Genomic DNA, 21,016 nt, shown 5'->3' with positions numbered 1-21,016 from the left:
AACATAAATAATTTTATAAATATTTATGTCCTAATAACTGAGTTGCCATTTAAAAGTGTAAGACCTATAAATTATAAAAGACATATGCTTTTCTCTTAAAATTTAAAAATTTATTTCATTCTTTAATAAGTACCATTATTTACTAATAATGTGTCTACTTGTTGGACATTGCACAGCTTCTCAAACCTTGGAATTAGAGTAGACACTCTCGCTCACATTTTCTGCTTCATATTGATTTTCAAATGATACTTGGGTTCTTATCACAGGAATTACAAAAACAAGAACAAAACAACAAAAACCACCTTTTCACAAACATATGAATGATGTCATGTAATGCAATCTGTGAATTAACTTGCACTAGTAGTTTGTTCAGTGTCCAAGACTTCACTGTGTTTTCTTTGAGAAATTGGAATCCCCTCCATCTTCCTGTGAGTTCCCTGTGGTTCTCCAGGGCACCTTGGCACATGGTGTGGGAACCTGGGTCTGACCTGTGTTTGTTCTCTATAACTAAGTCAGAGTTGCCTTCAGGGCCCTGTGAATTTACAGCATTATCTAAAAATTGGCTTTTGCTCTAAGTTTGTGGTTGTCAAATTTTGGTGAGCAACAAAAACATTTCTGGGCTCTGTATCCTAGTAATTCTGACTTACTATGGGATGAGTAGGTGGAACCCAAACATCTCTCTGTTTTAACCAGCTTGCCTGGTGATACTATTGCATATGTAGTTTGAGAGCCGCTGAATTCCATCACAAATCCCTTGAGTTCAGGGACCTTGTTGCTCTTCACTTTAATCTTCTTATTCCTTTTTATTTCTGTAATATGGCGTAATGTGCATTTGACAAATGTTCATGGAATGCACTGGACTGACTTACTGTCTCTTACTTCACTTCTCTCTCCTTCCAGCTTTTCTTTTGTTCTTTCCTTAGAAGGCAAAAGGAAGGAAGGATGGGTTCTTAGAGTTTTGTGACTTTCCAAGCCTCCTGTCCATGGTGTTCCCTAATCTCCCCTGCCAGTTCCTCACTTTCCCACACAAATCCTTTGAGCCTGTTGAATCAGTCTGCTCATGTACCCTGAGATACGCTTGGTACATTTGTCTCTGCCTTTCCTGGCTTATATGTGGTATTGAGAGATATAAGTTTCCAAAGTGGGAAAAACTCTAGGTTTGGGAGACAGTTTTTAAAATTTATATGTGTTAGGCTAGAAGAGACTCCATTGTTATTTGATACAGTGCTTCCATTTTAGAATTGAGGAAACACGTGGAAGAAATGTGTTGTACCCGAGGTCACACGGGAAGTGAAAAGCCAGGCTTAGAAAGTTTATTGCCTGGCTCCCTGCCCAGGGCTGTGTCCACTCCATCCCAGGCCCACCTGATCTCTGGAGGGCAGTATGGATCATCGTACTTAATCTCTGGAGGTGGTCCTAAGTCATACTTGAGTTCTGGGGGGTAGTATTGGATCCTCAATTTGATCTTTGGGGGCATGGTAGTGGTTTATTTGTGACTTTTTCAAGTCTCACAGGTGATTCTGATACAGAGCAAGGGCCGAGAACTGGGCTTGGCATTTACTCACAAAATTAACATATTTGGTGTGTTAAAAATTATTTGCAATTTATTTAACCAGTACTTACATATTGAATTTCTTTTTAAATGTTTGAGTTTTGATTTCATATGAATTTACAGACTTTGGAACATGGGCAAGTTAGAGTCACTTAATTTTGTGGTTTAATGGGAAGAAGGCAAAAACTTGAAAGCAGAAAAAGCCATCAACATCATAAAAGGAGGAATTTGTCTTTTCTGGATGATTATAAATTGTATTCTGTCAGTATCTGAATGTGGTTTGTTGCGCTTTGGACAGCATTTCCTTGCTCAGAGCCCCTTTCTCCTTCCTGGCTCCTAGCTGGATTCTGAGTGATTGGGGATCTGGGGGCCCGACTTTTGGACGGTCAGAACATAGCTGTAGTAGACACTTCCCAGCAGGCACACAATACCTTCATTCCTAAGCAGAATTGGAATGATTAAATAAGAATCACAAGGATTGGCCAAGGAAGATCAGTCATTTTTACTGTGCTTCTCTTTATCACATTTCTGGTATATTTTTAGAAGAGGTAAGACCAACTTATGTTGAAGGAAAACTGGGCATTAGAAGACTCATGAAAAGTACTCCTGAAATTTTGCAATTCCGGAGCTACTTGACTCAGATGCACAGTCAACCATTCATTCATGTCTGCATGCTTCACTCATTTATTTGACATTCATTCACTCATTTATTCTGAGTGGTCTTCCTCCAGGCGGCTGCTCATCTCCTATGACATGATGTGGAACTATGTTTCCTGAAAGCCCAGCCTTTTGGAATGAGGACCCTCTCTCATTCCATCTTTCTTGAGAAGTAATCTTATAGCTGTGCATCTTTTCAATTTAATTTCAAGTAGTATCTGCCTGGCTTTAATTACAGACATTATAATGATATCGTAAAGGAGGGTAAATGTGTAATTTGGGCATCACATGAAGTTGCTTGTAATTTATTGTAAATCTTGTAATCTGTTTCTTTGGTTTAGTTCAGAATAGCTGGAGAGCTGAGAGTGCTACTTTTTTCCCCCATACTAATGAAAACATGCTCAACTTTATTACCCAATCCGGAACAAATTTAACTTAAATCCAAAAATAAGAGTGACATTACTTAATACCATTACTGTTAATTTAACCACCCCTTTCTCTCATACTGCCCTTTGCCAGGAGTGCCTGTCAGGGAAAATTGCTTGAAGTTTGAGTTTCTTTTCTGGCTTTTCCTTGTCTGGAATACCCTCTATCAACGGGCAGTTTCAGAAGGAAGGAACACCACAGGTTCTCCCAATGGTCCCCTGAAGAGCCGGGACGGCTCCTCATGCCTCTTGGTACTGAGACATCGTGTACCGTGGTAGAAAGGGCATGCAGATCGTGGGTGGCAGAAATCTGTCCACTCACTGTACTAGGGTTGCTTTTAAGCACTGACGTGGCTTAAACTGCATTTGACCTGGTGCTTCGGATTCAAGCCAATAGGTGACTCATTATTTCAGATGTTTGGTTTGTGCTGTTATAGTTGAAGCAATCTGTAAGGAAAATAGAAAAGCCTGTTGTAAAAATACGTCTGTCTCCAGGAAGGAGAATCCCTGCGTCCTGGCCAGAGGTGGGGTGTCTGCACATGGCTTCTCTAGCTTGTTGTTTCACCTTAGATCCTGGTTTGACGCAGTCCTGGGAAAAGTCCATCAGTGCATGTATAGAGACAGCGCCAATTATTTTCACGTTCTTGTATGTGAGCTGGGAACATGCCAGGCATGAACTTTGCTCTCGTGGTCCCTGAGAGATCCCTGTGCACCCTGAGGATAGGCCAGCCAGGTGCCAGTCACCAGGGTCCATTCTGAGGGAGAGAACACAGGGCTCACAGCCGTTCAGAAGGTTAACCTCGTCAGGCGGTTTCTCTCTGAGTTGAGATGCGACGAGCAATTTATATTCTTTCTTTGGTCATTGAAGGCTGTTCATTTTTCATATGTGATTTACTAATTATGGAATGTTTGACTTCCTAGAATCAAAGGCTATTATAAAATGTCATTTTAAAAAATCTTTAACTTTTGCACTATGTTTATAATAAAACATTCTGCTAACTTTAATTTGTGCTCCTTCTTTTTCCTTGTGTCTTGGTTCTTAACTATCCCAGGGGAACACTTAGGAAAAATTATCAAATCCCTCCCCAAACACTGTGGTAAAGGGACTGTTCAAGATTTGTAGGGTTGTGGCTATGAACCGACAGTTTAGACTTATGGTCGTTATTACTTTATCATAGAATTTTGATTAATTTGTTAGATGATGACTGTCAGATGCGTTGTTGTTTTTTTTTAACATTTGATTTTTAAGTAATCTCAACACCCAACTTAGGGCTCAAACTCACAACCTCAAGATCAAGAGTCGCATGGTCTACCAGCTGAGCCAGCCAGGCGCCCCTCTCAGATGGTTGTTTTGAGAGTGTTTGGCTGGGTCTATAATAGCTTCTGTCTACTGAGTATATGCCAGGAACTTGGTATAATTCTCATAGATAGACTAGAGGGCATATACTACAGATGCAGTAGATAGCCAGTAGTCAGAGAGGTTAATTACCATGCCCACGGCCACATAGCTAGTAAGAGCTGTAAAAGCTGACCCCTTACTTACATCATCCTGACTTGGAGGATGTCTCTACACAAAGCTCTACTGCCTCCCCCCCTAAAAATGGGGGGGGGGGCAGAACTACCATGCTACATAGTGCTGAATGTCCTTCAGCCTCTCTCCCTGTCTAGTGATACGTAAATAGCCCTTTCAGAGAGATGGGATATAGCATAATAGTTAAGAGCAAGGACAACTGTCTCATTCCCACACTTAGTAACTCTGAAACCTTTGGCAAGTTCCTTACCCTTTTTACGTCTTGCTTTTTCCATCAGTGGATAAGACAGTACCTGAAGTTGTGAGGTTGAAATAAGTATCCATAAAGTGTTAGAAGAATGGCTTGTGATGAGCACTATGCAAGTATTTGCATTGTGAAGACTGATAGGCATGAGATGTCCTCTCCATTTCCTCTCTTCCTTGCCTCCAATAAGCAAGGTGCCCTGGGTCTGCTTGTGGGATGCCTCGGAGTAGGGTGGGACTGGTGGAAGGTCATGACCTGCCACTTTGGGAGTGAGGCCCTCTTGGGACCATGGTCCAGTCTTTACCCTCTAGGCTGTGGGCATAGCTCCCAGGTTCTTCTACACACACTTGGTCTATGTGGTCTCTGGTCTGGTTGCCGGTTCTCAAAATGTGCGCATCTCCCACCCTTATCACAGGTGCTTTGAATACATCATTGCCCATTCAAACATTGATTTTGTATCCCAGCCTGTTGTCTATATGTTTCAGCTGGTGTGGCCACAGGGTATATCATAAATGATGACCTTCTGGAGGCAAGGCTGAGTCTGTGAGGACCTTGTAGAGCAGTTTTATTTAAAAAAAAGGTTTTTTATCATGAAAATGCTGTTACAGGAGTGTGAACATGAAGGGGGGGGTACCTGGAGGAGGCAGAAAACCAGAAGGTGGAAAGAGAGTGCCAGGGGTCTCTGGGCCTTGTGCTCTTGACTTCCTTAATCCTTTTTCCCCTTCCTTAATTTAGGGAACCTGGAGGGCTTATTACCCATCCCACTTCAGGGCCTGAAATGTTTCCCTTCTGATTCCCACGATGAAGGGAAGTGAGTCAGGCATTCCTGATGCAGAAACCCCGCTGCCTGGGAGAGTACTCCCCTCGGAGCACCGCCCCCACCCCAAGGCTTCCCCTTGCTCCTTAGCGCAGTGCGCATGTCAGAAGCAGGTAGTGACTCCCCCCCCCCCCAGTTCGGTGAATGACTGCCCCCTCCCAGAAAGCCTCAGTGATGGAGATGGCACACAAATTGCCAAAAACTGATGTGGAAACTGTTGGGTTTTGTTTAATTTTGTTTTCATTGTGGTGAAACACACATAACAAAATTTACCATTTTTATGCTTTTAATTGTATAGTTCAGTGCCATTAAGTACATTCAGTGTTGTGCAACCATCACCACCACCCATCTCCAGAGGTTTTTTTTGTATCTTGCAGAACTAAAATTCCATACCCATTCAATAGTAATTCTCTCTTCCCCTCCCCGCCAGCTCCTTGCCGCCACCCTTCTGCCTTCTCTCTCTATGAATGTCACTACCTTAGGAACCTCATGTAAGAGGAATTATATGGTGTTTGTCCTTGTGTGGCTGGCCTATTTCACTTAGTGTAATGTCCTCAGGGCTTATCCGTATTGGAACATGTGTCAGAATCTCCTTTCTTTTTAAGGCTGCACATGATTGCATTGTATGTATATGCCACATTTTGTTGATCCATTCATCTGTTAATAGGGACTTGGCCTGCCTCCACGTTTGACTATTGTGACTAACGCTGCTATGACTGTGGGTGTATTGCTGTTGGTTTTGTTCTGAAGGGACATTAGGGATTCAGGAGTAGAGCCTGTTCTGCCTGTTTGCATGAAAGAACCTCTGTACAGCTTTGAATTTTTTTGAAATTAAAGAACAACAACAATCTGGATCTCCAGGAGTAATTCAGCTGACTGATTATAGGTACCTGGGTTTTTCACTGCTTTGAGGAGGGATCAGGCAGAACTTAATGTAGAGGAAATGAGAAGCCATGAAAGCAAAGGATGTTCAGAAAGGGTCAGTGTGGTATGAAATTGTGAAACTTAGAGAAGAGGGAGAAAGAACTCTACTGCCCTCACGGAGTGGAGGATTTATGCAGTTTACCCTGGGAAACGGAAGCCCCACAGGAGAACAACACAGGTTAGCTCTTACTTGGTGGAAGCACCATTATCTCTTAGATGTAGGACTGGGCACCAGGTTGCAGAGGCTCCTTCTGCAGCGGGAGGCCGCGGTCCTCTGGTTCCCCTCTTGCACTGCTGGGACAGCATGCCTTGCCACCTCTGAGTACTTCTGGTCTTCCCACAGTTCCCTGGATGGAATTCTTTTTTTTTTTTTAAAGCTTTTATTTATTTATTCGACAGAGAGAGAGAGAGCACAAGCAGGCAGAGAGGCAGCAGAGGCAGAGGGAGAAGCAGGCTCCCCACCAAGCAGGGAGCCCGATGCGGGGCTCGATCCCAGGACCCTGAGATCATGACCTGAGCCGAAGGCAGCCGCTTAACCAACTGAGCCACCCAAGTGCCCCCTGGATGGAATTCTGTAACTTCCCTTCGATCTCTAACTGTAGGTCTGTGTTGCTTGTTAATAAGAATATGGTACTATTTGCTAATTCAAGAATATGTGTTCTTGACCACTGTGAAAAGACCACCAAATGGAAATGATTTGAAAGGAGCCATTTCTGTTCAGAAAATTTCCAGATGTAGTGTACAGCGCATCCTTCACAGCTGTCCTGTCCTGGCTCTCGTCATACCCATCAACCACATGTTCAGCCAGTTGCATGTACCTGGACAGAACCCTAATAAAATTTGATGAATGTTTGTGTTGCCCTTTATTATTTACTATCCATTTTCTGTCTTTGTTACCTCAACTAACAAGCTTCTTGTTCCTTTAAGTCCCTACAGCACAGGGTTTCTACTGACTTCTCCTCCCCTCACTTACCTTGCACAATATCTGGTTATAACAATGCAAATTATTCCAAAAGAATATCTTGTTTAATAGTTGTCAGAGGAAAGAGCTCAGGGGCCCCTGGCTGGCTCAGTCCATGGAGCATGTGACTCTCAGTTTCAGGGTCATGAGTTCGAGCCCCACATTGGGTGTAGAGATTACTGAAAAGTAAAATCTTAGAAAGAAAGAAGGAAGGAAGGAAAGAAAGAAGGAAGGAAAGGAAGGAAGGAAGGGAGGGCTCCATAAAGATAGGAGGGTGGAAATGAAGATATTAAGGATTACGGGGCAAAAAGGACTGAGAACATTTTCTTTGAGTTGGTCTCAGGATTCACTGAATTTTACATGGTCATCCTATGTTTCTATCCCAACAATTCTGCCTGGCTTTTCCTAGATAATTTTATTGAAAAGCAGTGGCAAAGTATGACTTGTCTTTTCTGCTAAAGCCTTAGCAGATAGTTTATTCCCAAATGTAAACATTTTAGTAAGCCTTTTGTTTAGTGACTCATTAATTTGATGAGGGAAAATGTCCTAATAAAGATAAAGAAACTGTAAACTGTTTCAAAAGCTGCAGAGGGAAAAATGTTAGGGCTCTGTAGGTCAACTACTTCCCCTTGTTCTTGGCGTTTCATTTGTTGCTTGGTCATGGGAACAGATAAACTGGTCATTTAAGGTTATGTCCTCATCTTAATTCTCTTCTATAAATTTATACATACATCGTTAAGTCCTGGGTGTTTTACTTCTGTAGTGTGTCTTTCTGTATGGACAGGGACTATGTATGAATTGAGTTGATTTTTTAAAAAAAATATTTATTTGAGACAGAGCAAGAGAGAGAGTGAGGGGTGGGGAGGGTCAGAGGGAGAGGGAGAAGCAGACTCCCCGCTGAGCAGGGAGCACCATGTGGGGTTCTATCCCAGGACCCTGGGATCATGACCTGAGCTGAAGGCAGACACTTAACCAACTGAGCCACCCAGGCACCCCTGAATTGAGTTGATTTTATGAAAAATAGTAAATCTAATTTCCCTCTTCCACAAAATAGCACATTAAATGTGTCACTAGGTTATTACCAAAAAACAGCTTGGGTAATTTTTACTAGTAAACAGTTTGATTTTCTCAGAAATATCATAAACACCCAGCTATAAAGAGTCACAGATCCCTAAGCAGAATCAAAGGTGTGAGAGAAGAGGAAATCTCCCTAGCTCTGACTGTGGTTACATAAGGCATAATCTGCATTATCATTCATATACAATTATCCTGGAGGTATTAGGACCTTATGTTCTACATTATTTTGGTAAGATTAAGTGTTCCAGCATGGATGTAACTATTTCTAGCTTTTGTATGAGTGTTAAATGAAGTATAAACTTATTCCATGTTAAATAACTCTTTGTAACAAAAGCGTATCGATCTTTATCAAATCCATGAGTAAACATCATAGAGGTTTTTAAAAGTTATCCCTTACATTTCACGAGGCAACTGTATGCCTCCCTGATTCTCAACCTGTCCAGGAGGAAGACCCACTTATAAACTGGAAAAATGCATAAGGTGAAAAGGAAAAAAATGAATTTAATATAGTCATTACAAAAAAAAACCAAGAGGCAAGGCAAATTGACTTTGTGGGCTGTAGGTGTAGTATAAAGAACTCAGAGTTTGTTTTACTTATATAATCAGTTAATGCCTTCATCTAAGTTTGTATCTGTTCTCTTGTGTGGTACTTTTGAAAAGGAAACATAATGATCCAAAAGGTGATCTTTCATTACAACATACCTTTAAACCTGTTGCCCATTTTTTGGTTATTATTGACTGGATTTTCCTGAATGACCCTCCAAAAAAAAATATAATAAGGCACTAGTTATAGTCTAGTCGTATGTGGAAGTTTGTGCCTTCGTATTTGATACAAGAACATTTCCTAGCAGACACAAGCCAAGTTACATAAGGATATAACTATGTTTTACTTAGGTGTCTTTCTAATTACATAGACTTATGAAATGTTCTTTGTAAGGTGTGGTCTTGGGTACTATACAGATCATATTCTGCAGTGACAGGGTTTAATTCTGGGAGCTTTCAACCTCTCGTAATTGTCAAATAAACCAGACCTCAGTGCAGCAAGGATTCCATGGATGGACAGCATTCATGTATTCATTTAACTGACAGTATTGTCCCCTACTCTGGGCTGGGCATCAGGTGGGCCTTGGATATATGAGGTGAACAAGATGTGCTGGGCCTAGGGAACCAACCCAGGGTCCGTTGGAGGGGACCAACACAAACCAGCAGGTGTGCTGCTGGGGGACAGGGGCTGTGCCCGGGTCCACGTAGGCTGGGACATGCAGCAGAGGTTTCTTCTTACCTCTCTGCTCACAGGGCTGCAGGTTAAGGAGGAGCAGGAGACGGAAGGCAAGAGTAGCTGCCCTTTGAGCTGAGTGTGGACTCTTAAGTCCAAATCAAAAGCTGTTTCTTAACAATAGACTTTGAACCACACTGTTTATGTAAATTAGGTGACTTTCTCATTTGGGGGGAAACTTTTTTTTTTTCCTCCCCCTTCATATCTAATGGAAACAAGGCAATGGAAAGCATAGCCTGGGTTGTTTAGAGCTGCCTTTGAATGCTGGCTGCCACCTAGTAGCTAGCTGTTCCACCTTTCTGAACTTCACGTAAAAAGGGAATAATAAAATACTTTTACATGCTCCATGTGTGGGTTGGATATGAGGTAGTATAGGTAACAATAATGATGAATTCCTCCTCTTCCCTTGGCATACTGAAGTCGAATGCCTTGAAAAAATCATTTATTTTGGAAGATGCTTGGTGAAACAAGAAAGCAAGCAGGGCTAATTACAGGATACTGAGAGTGGCTAATACTAGGCACCAATTTGTTTCTGGCACTATTCTAAGTGCTTTCTGTACCTTTCCTCATTTAATCCTCTCAAGTATTCTGAGTTAGGTGCTATTATTTCATCCCCACGTCAACGATGAGAAAATTGAGGCTCGAGTAGTTAACCCTGCTTCTGTGGCTCCAGAACTCTTAACTATTGGATGGAGTTTTTGAAGAGGATCATGAGGATGGCAGTGATAGTAATGCCTAGATTTTAATTTTTCATCATTTGAAGAACACTTCTGCTTACCTTGTTAGATGTGTTCCTCATAAAAAAACAGGAGATGGCTAGAAATTGGGATAGAAAACAGAGGTTTCCTAGAGGGGAAGTGACTTGCCCAGGGTTACTGAATCTGTATGTGGCCCAATTGGAGCAAGAACTTTTCCCACCTGATTCTTGGGAGTGTTAATAGAATGAAAGAACAGGACAGGAATGCTGTTAACAAGTGGATGCTATGAAATTTTTAAAATCTCTAACAGTCACAGGGAGGTTCATTATGTTGCTCAAGATAATGTCAGGCCAATGGCCAACTGTAATTAGGAAGGGCAGACCCAGCTCCAGATCCACACAGCTTCTGAGCAACCCAAGTGCGAGAGATGAAGTCCTAATGCATCTATGTTGAGGCTACTTGGAGCCAGGGAGCATCCTCCCACCTCCTTCTGGGAGTTTGAAAGCAGTAGGGAGCAACCTAAGTGGCACAGGGACTCTCTGTTGGCTCCCACTGCCTCCTGCCACAGTCATGAGGGCTCTTTCTAAAGGTGAGTGAGCAGCCACAACCAAGAGGAAGATGTTGAGGATGTGCCCGCGTCTGTGTGGTGGGGATGATACAGAGGACCTGGGCCGCCTCCTTCCAGTGCTAATCAGCTCTCTGCAAATTGAAGTCTCAGCACAATTTTAAAGAAAGCAAGAGAGACAAGAAACCAAATAAGGTTGGACCAAAAGCCTGTTGGAATTATGTGGTGTTTTGCCCTATAGCTGGGGATCCAGTTACAGATGCTTGTGATTATGGCCTTTGCAAACAGTTGTCAGAGAAATTTATAAGATTTCTAAAGGCTGCAGAACAGCAGATGTGGAATTAAATTTCAAGAACAGTTACTCATAATGGCTTACATGTGGGTATAGGATATTTAGAATTCAGACCCAAGTCCCTGTGTCCAAGAGGTGTGGGATACAGGGACAAAAGCAGAGATTGGAGGTGTCAGCATTTTCTGGTGGTCTTTTCCTTGTGTATCATTTATTGTTGACCCCCAGGCCTTTCATAGCAGCAGAAATCTTCCATAACAGTTAGTTTGCAGTGTTGAATAGAGTCTTCATTTGTCCTGTTTTGTGAGATGACTCTGATTGGCTTCTTTGCCAACAAGCATCAACCGTGCCAGCAGATAGGTTGTGGAAAATGTGAGTCTCTATGACCAACTTTAATTGGCTGTGCAACAGATATTTTAACATTAGCAAAGTTCAAGGTATTTAGGTTTGCCTTGTTTCGTATCTGTTTTTTCACAATTCACATGGCAAAGGCTTTAATGACTGTAAGAAACGCCTTTATTATTGATGATGAAGGACAAGATTGGAATGATAGGAGTAATGATAATGATCTAACAGTTGTTCTTTTTGAAGCAAAAGCTACTAGGTTTCTCCCCACCTCCAATAAGGAAATACACTTCCTGAGTTCAAAAATCCATGAAACCTTTATTAGGCAGCAAAAACAATTAAAAAGAGTATTCCAAGTCTTGGTATATATAAAAATGACATTCTGGTCCTTGTTATATTGAAATGCCCCTTTCCAGAGCTTTTCAAATAATTGCTAGAAAACATAGCTTATACTGTATTAATAAACAGAGGACCCTAAACTCAGTACTGGGACAGAACTTAAGGATCAGCTCTTTTCCTACAAAATCCAGAAGTTTCTGCTGCTATTTTACTTAATGTGTATACCTCCTGTGTGAGGGGGGTGGGGTGGGGGGGTGGCAGGGAGCAGGAGGGGGTGCCAGCCTTGCAAGGGACCACTGTTGGGGCACTTAACTATGCTGAGTGGTATTCTCTTCACGGACGGAGCATGTGGAGCAGAAGATGGGTCACAGGGCCACGTGGCTGTGTAATGGCCCTGGGTGCCGGGCTTTATTACCGCATTTGTGAAATGAGTACAGCACTGTTCTATAACCAGATGGCTTAGCACTTTCTGCAAATGAGACAAGATGAAAATCAAATGGAATAACAATGGTTCGTCTTTGTGTACTGCCATATCATAAAATCATCTCACTGAATGCTCACAGCTATATGGAGAGGTGACATGATGATCGCATGGTAGACAGGAGGACAAAAGGTCTTAGAGGTCTCAGTCACTTGCCCCAGGGAAAGGAGAATAAAATGGGTGGATATTGGCCACCCTTGGGATCATTACATCCCCAAACAGCAAATGGTGAATCTGGTACTTAAACCCAAGAATTTGAACTGCAGAGTTGGTGCTGTTCTTCCTCCTCAAGTCCTTTAGAGACGGAAAAGCACTGGATAAAAATGGCCTTGTCATTCTCCCCGCTTTTAGCTCTGGTGTTGCTTGGCCTTTTAGATCACTGGGAGGTAATGTGAGAAGGGTCTGTGCTGCTTGTTGGCCATATGAGCTTGGGCAAGGTACCCCAATTCCCAGTGTCCCCATCTATAAAAGTGGAGTTAACAGTCTCATGTCATTGTTGTGAGTGTTCCATGGAGATAAATGCTGTTAAGTACTTCGCACTGTGGCACCTAGCAAGACCCCTCATTATCATGAAGAGGAGGAAGACCATAGTTACTGCTAAGGTTCTCAGTGCTCTTGAGGTTTTGGTTACAGAAAGTTCTCTCTCCCTGGACCCATGTGTGGCTGAGCTGTTTCCTGGCTGAACTTGCACTCTTGACCCTCCCATGTTACACACGCCCATAATAGCTTCCTGGGGGCTGGTTTCCATGGAGAACAGCTATTGAACTTCTGTTGTCATGTGTTTCCTATTTATTCTACATACCCCAGCTTAAACTTTCAAGATTCTTCTGCCTCATCAAGCAACAGAGACAGCTGGGCCTATGGTACATGCTGACCCCCATGCCTTCCCAAGGTCAATGGCACTCATAGCCTCTGTCCAGAGCTAATCTTTTAATTCATCCTTTAAAGATCTATGGAATATTTTTATCCCAGGCAAACCAGAGAAGGACTTCCTGTTCCTCTATATCACTTAACCAGGGGTTGGCAAGTATCATCTCATCTCATTTCTGAGAAACACGTAGAGACAGGCCCACACGAGGACCCAAAAACTGGGGTCACACCTCTTCCCTCATTTTCAGTGCTAACGAGAAGTACTTTCTAGCAGATGTTCCTGCTCTTCTCCTGATGTTTCTTGATGAGTTTCATCCTTGTTGTCTTTTCTTACTCATGTACTTAGGGGAAACTGAAAGACTGTAGGGCGCTTCTGTTCTAACTTTATCAGTTTTAATCTGAATTTTAGGAAAATCCTAGACCAGTTAGCTCCTTGCCTCCCTCTAGGATGGGCTTAGAATGCCATCTCCAGGTACAGTGTCCTTACAATCAGCTGTTTGCTGAGAGCTTCAAATCATCATTTAGGCCAGATGGTTTCCACATGAACTAAGACTAAAGCTCCTTCATTTAGCACCTAGAAGAAAAACCATTTTTAGAACTATCAGTCCTTTAAAAAAGCAAGCAAACAAACAAACCATTGATATTAAACTTAGTCACTGAAACTTTGAATGGAATGGGAACAAAATAAGTTCCCTTGTTTCTAATTTGGGGGCTCCTGTTTATGCAGAGTGGCCCAGGGATAAAGCAGTAGCCAGTCTGAGTTGAGCTGGATGAAATAAACAAAAAGGTTGAAAATCCTTATTTGCTCACTTATTTCCTATTATTGCTAATCATATTAATTCCTTGGCCATCACCATCCTCAAAACATCTTGCTTCTGATGAAGAGACTCCAGTGATTTGTGTGTTTTGTTCCTTTACCTAGAGATCTCCATTAAAGTCCTTGATTAGATAGACCACACTGGAACACAAATGAAATATAAATGAAAAAAATTTTTTTAAGATTTTATTTATTTATTTGATAGAGACACAGCGAGAGCAGGAACACAAGCAGGGGGTGTGGGAGAGGGAGAAGCAGGCTCCCCGCAGAGCAGGGAGCCCGATGCGGGACTCGATCCCAGGACGCCGGGATCATGACCTGAGCCAAAGGCAGCCGCTTAACCGACTGAGCCACCCAGGCGCCCTAAATGAAATTTTTTATTAAATGAAATGCCAAAGAGCAATTTTTCAGCTCCTACAAATCAATCCAGCCAGTCAACAAGTGTGAACTACTCCCTTACTGTGGGCATTTGTGTAGATTCATCTGTACACTTGGCTTGGTCCTGAAATCTGAGAAGATTCCAACCATGGCTCCAGATAATTTCACCTGTTTGACCCTAAGTGCAGGGAAATGGCCAGACTGTAACAAATACCAAATCACTGAACTCGGGGCACTGTATAGGCCATGTGAAGGCCCTTTTCCTTTGCTTGAGGGCAGTTTTCATCTCTTTTGCAGAGTCAGGTTCAAAAAGGTAGAGGAAATAAACTACACTTTTGTACTGGGTTTGAGTTCATCTTCACTATTACACCACCTGTACTTTTTCAGAAGGACCTGCTTGAAACAAAGCTCTTTGTGAGTCAGCATTCTTCCTGCTACTGGATTGTAGCTTCTAGGCAGCAGAGAGCTGGACTTGGTGTCTCTGAGCCCCCAGGGCTCGTGTGTGTGGTTGATGGATCGTGTGGTAGTGTTGTCTTATTCCAGGACAGGTAGTTAGGAGCAGGTTTAGGAATGGTTTCAGAAGCCTTGTACCTAAATGATTTCTGGAAGATATTTCTCAGAGAAAATTGGCAGTAAAGTGAAGCCATTGATCTCACCCCTTGATTTCTTGGTAGAGGAAAGTACCTGGAAAGGAGGAGGAGGAAGACCCTGAAATGCATATGACGTGGCTCTGTATGTATGTGTGACAGCCAAAGCCATTCCTAAACAGGGGCAATTGTGACCGTTGGAAATGGACTTGCCAAGCCTCCATGCCGGGAACCTTCCTTCTTATAAGAAAAGGAAATTATCAACTAAACCCTGATTGTAGGTGCCCAATTCCTATATTCCTCAGATGCCGTCTGCTAGAGAGAGCCTGCAATCAGCCTCATTTGGACTCTTTAATTGGCAGAAAATGGTTCTAACTCCTCCTTCCTCCTACCACTTAGGTCATAGTTTTTTGTTTTGTTTTATTTTCTGCTCTCTCATTGCTTTTGAGAAACCCATAATATTCCTTTTCTTCTTCCAGTGATTGGCATCTTGTTTTTGTCACAAAGATAGTATGCTGGTATTTTCTGTCTTTCCATTGATCTTCTAAAAAGGTGAAGTGTGGAGGACCATGCCAGAGAAGGGGGCATAATTAACCTCTGTGATGTTGTCCAAGTTTCTTGAGAAACTATTAGAACTCTATTATCTTGGTGTTTGCCAGTTGAGGTCAGGCCAACATCTGTATGTGTCTTTCTTTCCCAGAGGGCATGACAAGAAAAGAGAAAGAGAAGAGTTCAAGGAATTAAAAACAGAGTCTTCATTAGGATAACATTTGGGGTCAGGTAAACATCTCTTTTGAATTTCATTGAAAAATTCCAGGAGGCCAAGGGTAAAATCTCCAGAAGACTTGTTTCATGGAGTGTAGTTCAGTGGAAAGTTCATCTTTAAAAAAAAATGTAGAAAACCTGAGTATGATACTGCTTAGGGGACTCTTAGAAAAACAGAGAAGGAAAAGGAAACCAAAAAACACAATTTCTTCTCATTTGGAAAGTGTGGAAGGCCTGGGAAAGATTTTCCCCGGTGACTAGGAAATACTTCTTTGTTGCACATGAGCTCCTTTCCTTCCAGGAGCTGTAGAGTCGTTTCTTTTTTTTTTTTTCTTTTAAGTTTTTACTTTAATTCCGGTTAGTTAACATACAGTGCTCTGTTAGTTTCATGTGTAGAATACAGCGATTCAGCAGTTCCACACTGTAGAGTCATTTCTTAAATCTGTGACTCTGAGTTGTGAATGTGGACGTCCATGATGCACGCAGACTCGCCAGGGTAGGACAGAGCAGTGTGACTGTCTTTACTAAGCCGGCGACATGTCAGCCTGTGTCGTAGCCTGTAGCCTCTTTCTTGGTGGTTCACTTGTGTGGTTGCATTTACCAGTTTCGGGGTTCAAATAACATCTTTCACAAGATTTAAGCTCTTGTTTAACTTTTTTTTAAGAAGTTGAGAGAAACTGTCCCTGTTGACTCTGAAGGAAATTAAACTACAAGTCAGGCTACCAATGGAGATTGTGGAATTTCTGTCCTGGAGATCTTCAAAAGTAGAACACAAAAATTAGGTCACTTAAGTAAGTCTGCTTGGAACCTAACCAAGATGGCCTCCTGCAGTGTTCCAAGTTTATAAAACAACTTGTGTTAATATTCATATATCCGTGGAGCATAAGGAAAATCAGTACTTTGCTACATTCTCTTAGAGCTCCTTAAAAATGTGTTGAGCTCCCTGTGCCTAGAAATGGCTGTGTCTCTCATTTGCATTGTATGCTAATGTTGCTTGTGGAAATTTAGGAGTGAGTGGGAGGGAGAAAGTAAGAGGGGTTGTCTGTTTGGAGAGAGACATTTGATCCTTTCAGAGGATGGCACTGAGAGGATACTTGGCTTAAGCAGAGCTGACTTGACTGAGCATATTAACAAAGTCCCCAAAGAGCTGTATTTAGCGTGAGGACACTTCCTGTAAAGAACTATTGCATTACTAAATGATTAGTTTGCTGGCTTTAAATGGTCTATAAAATGCAAAGAGGTTGTTTGGTTCATTATCATTGGAAGCTATTATGTTAACTGTAAAAAGTTAAGAAGGTTGTCTGAAGCAAGATTTTTAAATTGTCTGGATCCAGTATGAGTCTAGAATGACAAAAATTAAAAAGTCAAAGAAAAGATTCTTTGTGGAATGCCAAACCACAGTGAACATAGTTCTTGGTGACTTGCTGGATTCCCAGTATCCCCAGGGCTTTCCCCTCCTTCTGCAAATTGTATCCAGCTCTAGCCTACCACATGGTGACAAATCAGTTTCCCTCCCGCCTACTGACCTTAAAGAGATATAGTTCACAGGCTTATGAACACCTGTAAGAAGGACTTGATTTTGTAGGAATGGAGAAATTGAAAGCATTAAAGGTGCTCAACAGACAGGAAAGCAAAATGTGAAATTGGGAGCCTTGCTTCCCACCCCCCCGCATCTGCAACGGCAATTTATGAAGCATTTTTTTTCCATTCTTTTTTTTTTTTAAGTAAAGATTTATCTTAGGAATTTAAATTAGGAGGTTAATGCCCTCTGTGACTTTATTTCTTGAAATTGTCCAGTCAATGCAATATGGATTTAAGACTTTGCCAAGGACCTAGACTCTAAAATATATTATCTTTCTTTTGTTTTTCTTCTTTGTCTTTTTTTGTTTGTTTTATTTTCCTGGGCAGGCAAAAATAAAGGAGAGAACTCCAAGCTGTAACATTTGGTTTTAGTACTGTTTTCTTTCCTCGTTCCTTTTAAGAAAGGACACATTCATTAAAGTAAGACCCAATGTTTTTAGTTCTGTCTCTCTTTTAACTTTCCTTTTATTTGAAGTTAGTTCTGCCATGTGGTGGTTTTCAAGATGTTTGTGTATTTACACTGAAAACCTTTCTTTCAAATAAAATCTTATTTTTAACCCTAATATATGAAACAAATAAACCGTAGCTGTTCTGGGGAGTTGCCCCCCAGCCGCCTCCTGCTCTGTGGTTTCTGAGGCACATCTGAGCACTGGGGGCCCCTGAGAGTTCTTCATCCCCTGACACGAACACAGGATTAGGAGGGAGGGCCTTGTTTGCTGCTCCTAGGCTGCCACCAATACTTTTTTGTCACTTGCTGTTTCTGGACCCGCTTTGTTGAAATGATGGTGTTGTGCTAGGTCATCTCTGACGTCCTTCCCGCCCTAAGCAGTTCTGAGTTAGACACACAGAGCGCTGAGGTGGTGGAGTTTGGGTGACTGAGGAATACGCACAGCGAGTGCAGAAGGCCTGGCTAAAGGAAGAATCGTCCTGTTCTAGCATGAATGGTCTGCAGTTCATGCAAATGAGAGCTTGGGAGCCAAAGCTGATGCATCAGCAGAATCTTCTCAGGAAAATGTTTTCCAGAGATTTCAGGGAGGCATCTGTAACCCTCTAACATAGAAGAATCCCAGGTTATGGGTTCTTGTTTACCATTGATTGTAGTCGACTTTGTTGGTAAGTGGTTAGCTGTTAATAAATAAAACTGTTTTTCCTCACTAGAGAAAATTATGTCCTATCACTTGTGTGTGTGTGTGTGTGTGTGTGTATGTGTGTTAGTTTGGGAATGCATCTGAGGCACAGTTCAGGAATCTGCAGCCAGTTAACACATTTGCTTAGAGAATGGGGATGGTGAGGCCAAGGTCAGGGTTCAGTTGCTCTGTGGGCCAGTTAGCTGGGCGGGACTGTGCAGCCAGACTGTACTTTTAACCCCGACCAGCTGCCTCTCACATGTATGTCACGGGTCCCAGGGAGGGTTAGAGAGTGTGGAAGTATGTCCAGACTCCGCTTTTCCTCCTGGGATCTCGTAGGGCCTTCGTCCTGGTAGTAGAGGGCTTGACGTTCATCTTCGTGGATGGAGGGCACCCTGCTTGCATATTTAACAGCCTAAAAGGAGAGTCTGAAATATTCCCTGTGAGCCAGAGTCTCAGTGCCTGCTGTTTGTGGGCTTCTCTGGTCTGAAGACAAAACTTTCTACACTAAGTTAGACTGAGATTGTTGAAATAGTGCTCCCTAGTGCTCAACATGAACATACCATCCTCCTTTTCAGGAACTGGGAGAAGGGCCAGCATTAGAAGAGAAATTGCCTCTAACTCCCTAAGACCGTTGTTCATTGTCTCTGCTTGTTCTCATTTCTTCATTTAAACACCATTTTGTAATTAAAATTGGAAACACTTCATTTGCATCTGTACAAGAACAGGAATGTTATGGAAGTTGTTTGGAAAAAAATATTATTCCCATGCGTACCATTCCCCTAGAGAATGGTTCTATATCATTAGGTTTTTACTATTAATGAAACATGGAACATTTTCTCTTATTTCTTAGCATAAACACAGCAATGTATGAAGCCTCCGTACGATTTCATCTTTGCCCAGGGAAGCAATTAAATTTAGTTATAATTTGTTTTCTTTGAAAAATAGGAAAGACAAGTAGGCTGAAGGAAAGTATCTCAAACATTTTTTGGTGAGAAAAATATTCATTTTTATTAAGCAGAATTCAGACATTACAGAATTATGAAACCTTTGCACCTCCTAATCACTGCACCAGCCAACCCCCACAGTGATCACCCTTAAGATACTCGTGAGCCAATTGTGAAAATGGGTATAAAAACCAGAATTTTAAAGCTTTTGTTGATTTTTATCCCCAGAATTAGTTTTTACCACGTCAGTAGCTTTCAGAATGTTTGTTCTTAACAATGAGTGCTTTCTTCAAACAAAATTTTCAGTAGAATTCTAATATAGGGAAAAAAAAAAAAAAGATAAAAGCAGAGACACTCTAGTTGTAGCTGGGGAAGAATTCTGCTCACTTCCTCCTCTGCCCTGACCAGTGAAACCACAGGGTCCTTCTCCCGAAAGACCCAGCAGCACTTACAGCAGGCACTTAACCCAGTTGCTTTAGTGGTTGATTGGTGTTGGACTTCTACCTCCTTGACTAACTCTTCTAAATGGGGCACTCATAGTGACGTTTGTTTTCCCATCATTGACTTGGGATGCTTATTTTTAGTTAAGCTATAGTTAGTGACGAACTTAAAAGCAAACCACCTAAGCCAACCCGTGATTTTTTTTTTTCTTTCTTGAAATTGGACCTTTACATTTAACTCATCCTTTGAGTTTAGCTCAAATGCCACATTTGTCACTACTTTTTTAGTCTGTGGCAGCAAGTTTTTCTCCTCGTGGATTTAGGTTTAAATCTGTAGCTACAGCGCTTGGACCACGGTAAACATTCAAGTCCATGGACCTTGTAGGAACGAGTGGTAGCCTTTCATACCCCATTTCTGGTAATTGTGTTCCTGCCTATTTACTTTCCCCCACTAGATAATACAAAGGAAGACAGCATTATTTTATGCTGTAGATAACGCTGGAGAATCTCTTAATCTTTGATCAGACTGGAGTAAGAGTCCTCCGAAAGAAAAACACAGCCTCGTGTAAACATACAATTCTTGCATCCATGCTGTGCCCAAATGCTGTGAGGACAAAATGGCACTAAAAATGGTCTTTATCAGTCTTGAAAGGTGTTTGCATTTTGGCAATCACTATTTATTGAGCACCTGCTGTGTAATTTGGCTAAGCCTCAAAGAGCTAGACAGGTCAGGTATTTCACATGAGCTCTTTCCTTTAGTACACACACCCCTGTGAGGTAGATGCTATTATTTATTTACTTATTTTACTATACAATAGCCAGCTCTTACCTTACTCAGTTGATTGCTTTTCTGGGGGTACCTATGGCTTCAAACACCTCCTATATGGTACGAATTTCCCAAACTCTATCACCTGCACCAACCTCCTTTCCTCAGTTCCTCACATGCCTACTGGAATCTGCCCAACCAGGTACTTCAAGCTTAAAAGCCTCAATGAGCAGATTTTCCTCCAAACCCTCATCTGATCTCCCTTTCTCCCTTGGTTTCCTGTTTTGGTCAAGACATTATCATCTGCCCACACATGTATTCACCAACTGATATTCCCTGAGAACTCGCTCTCAAGTGCCACTCCAGGTATTAGGGATCTATACAGCACAGACTAAAACACATTAAAGGTTGTGTAACGGAGCTTATATTCTAGTGGACAAACAACTTACTTTTTTTTTTTTTTTTTTAATATTTATTTATTTGAGAGAGGGAGGCGGGCAGAGGGAGAGTCTTAAGCAGACTCTTCACTGAGCGCAGAGCTCGACATGGGGCTCATG

At 41.9% G+C, this 21,016-nt stretch overlaps 1 protein-coding gene across 7 annotated transcripts in view; it reads left to right on the top strand.

Annotated features, from left to right (window-relative positions):
- LHFPL2 (LHFPL tetraspan subfamily member 2) overlaps nt 1–21,016 on the top strand; it is a 154,080-nt gene that overhangs the window by 46,366 nt on the left and 86,698 nt on the right. The gene's annotated exons all lie outside the window — the stretch shown is intronic.

Source organism: Mirounga leonina, unplaced genomic scaffold (assembly GCF_011800145.1).
Source record: "Mirounga leonina isolate KUSES-001 unplaced genomic scaffold, KU_Mleo_1.0 Mir_168, whole genome shotgun sequence".
Classification (NCBI taxonomy): Eukaryota; Metazoa; Chordata; class Mammalia; order Carnivora; family Phocidae; genus Mirounga; species Mirounga leonina.
Note: the sequence above shows the minus strand (reverse complement) of the source record. Positions and strands in the feature narration are given on the sequence as shown.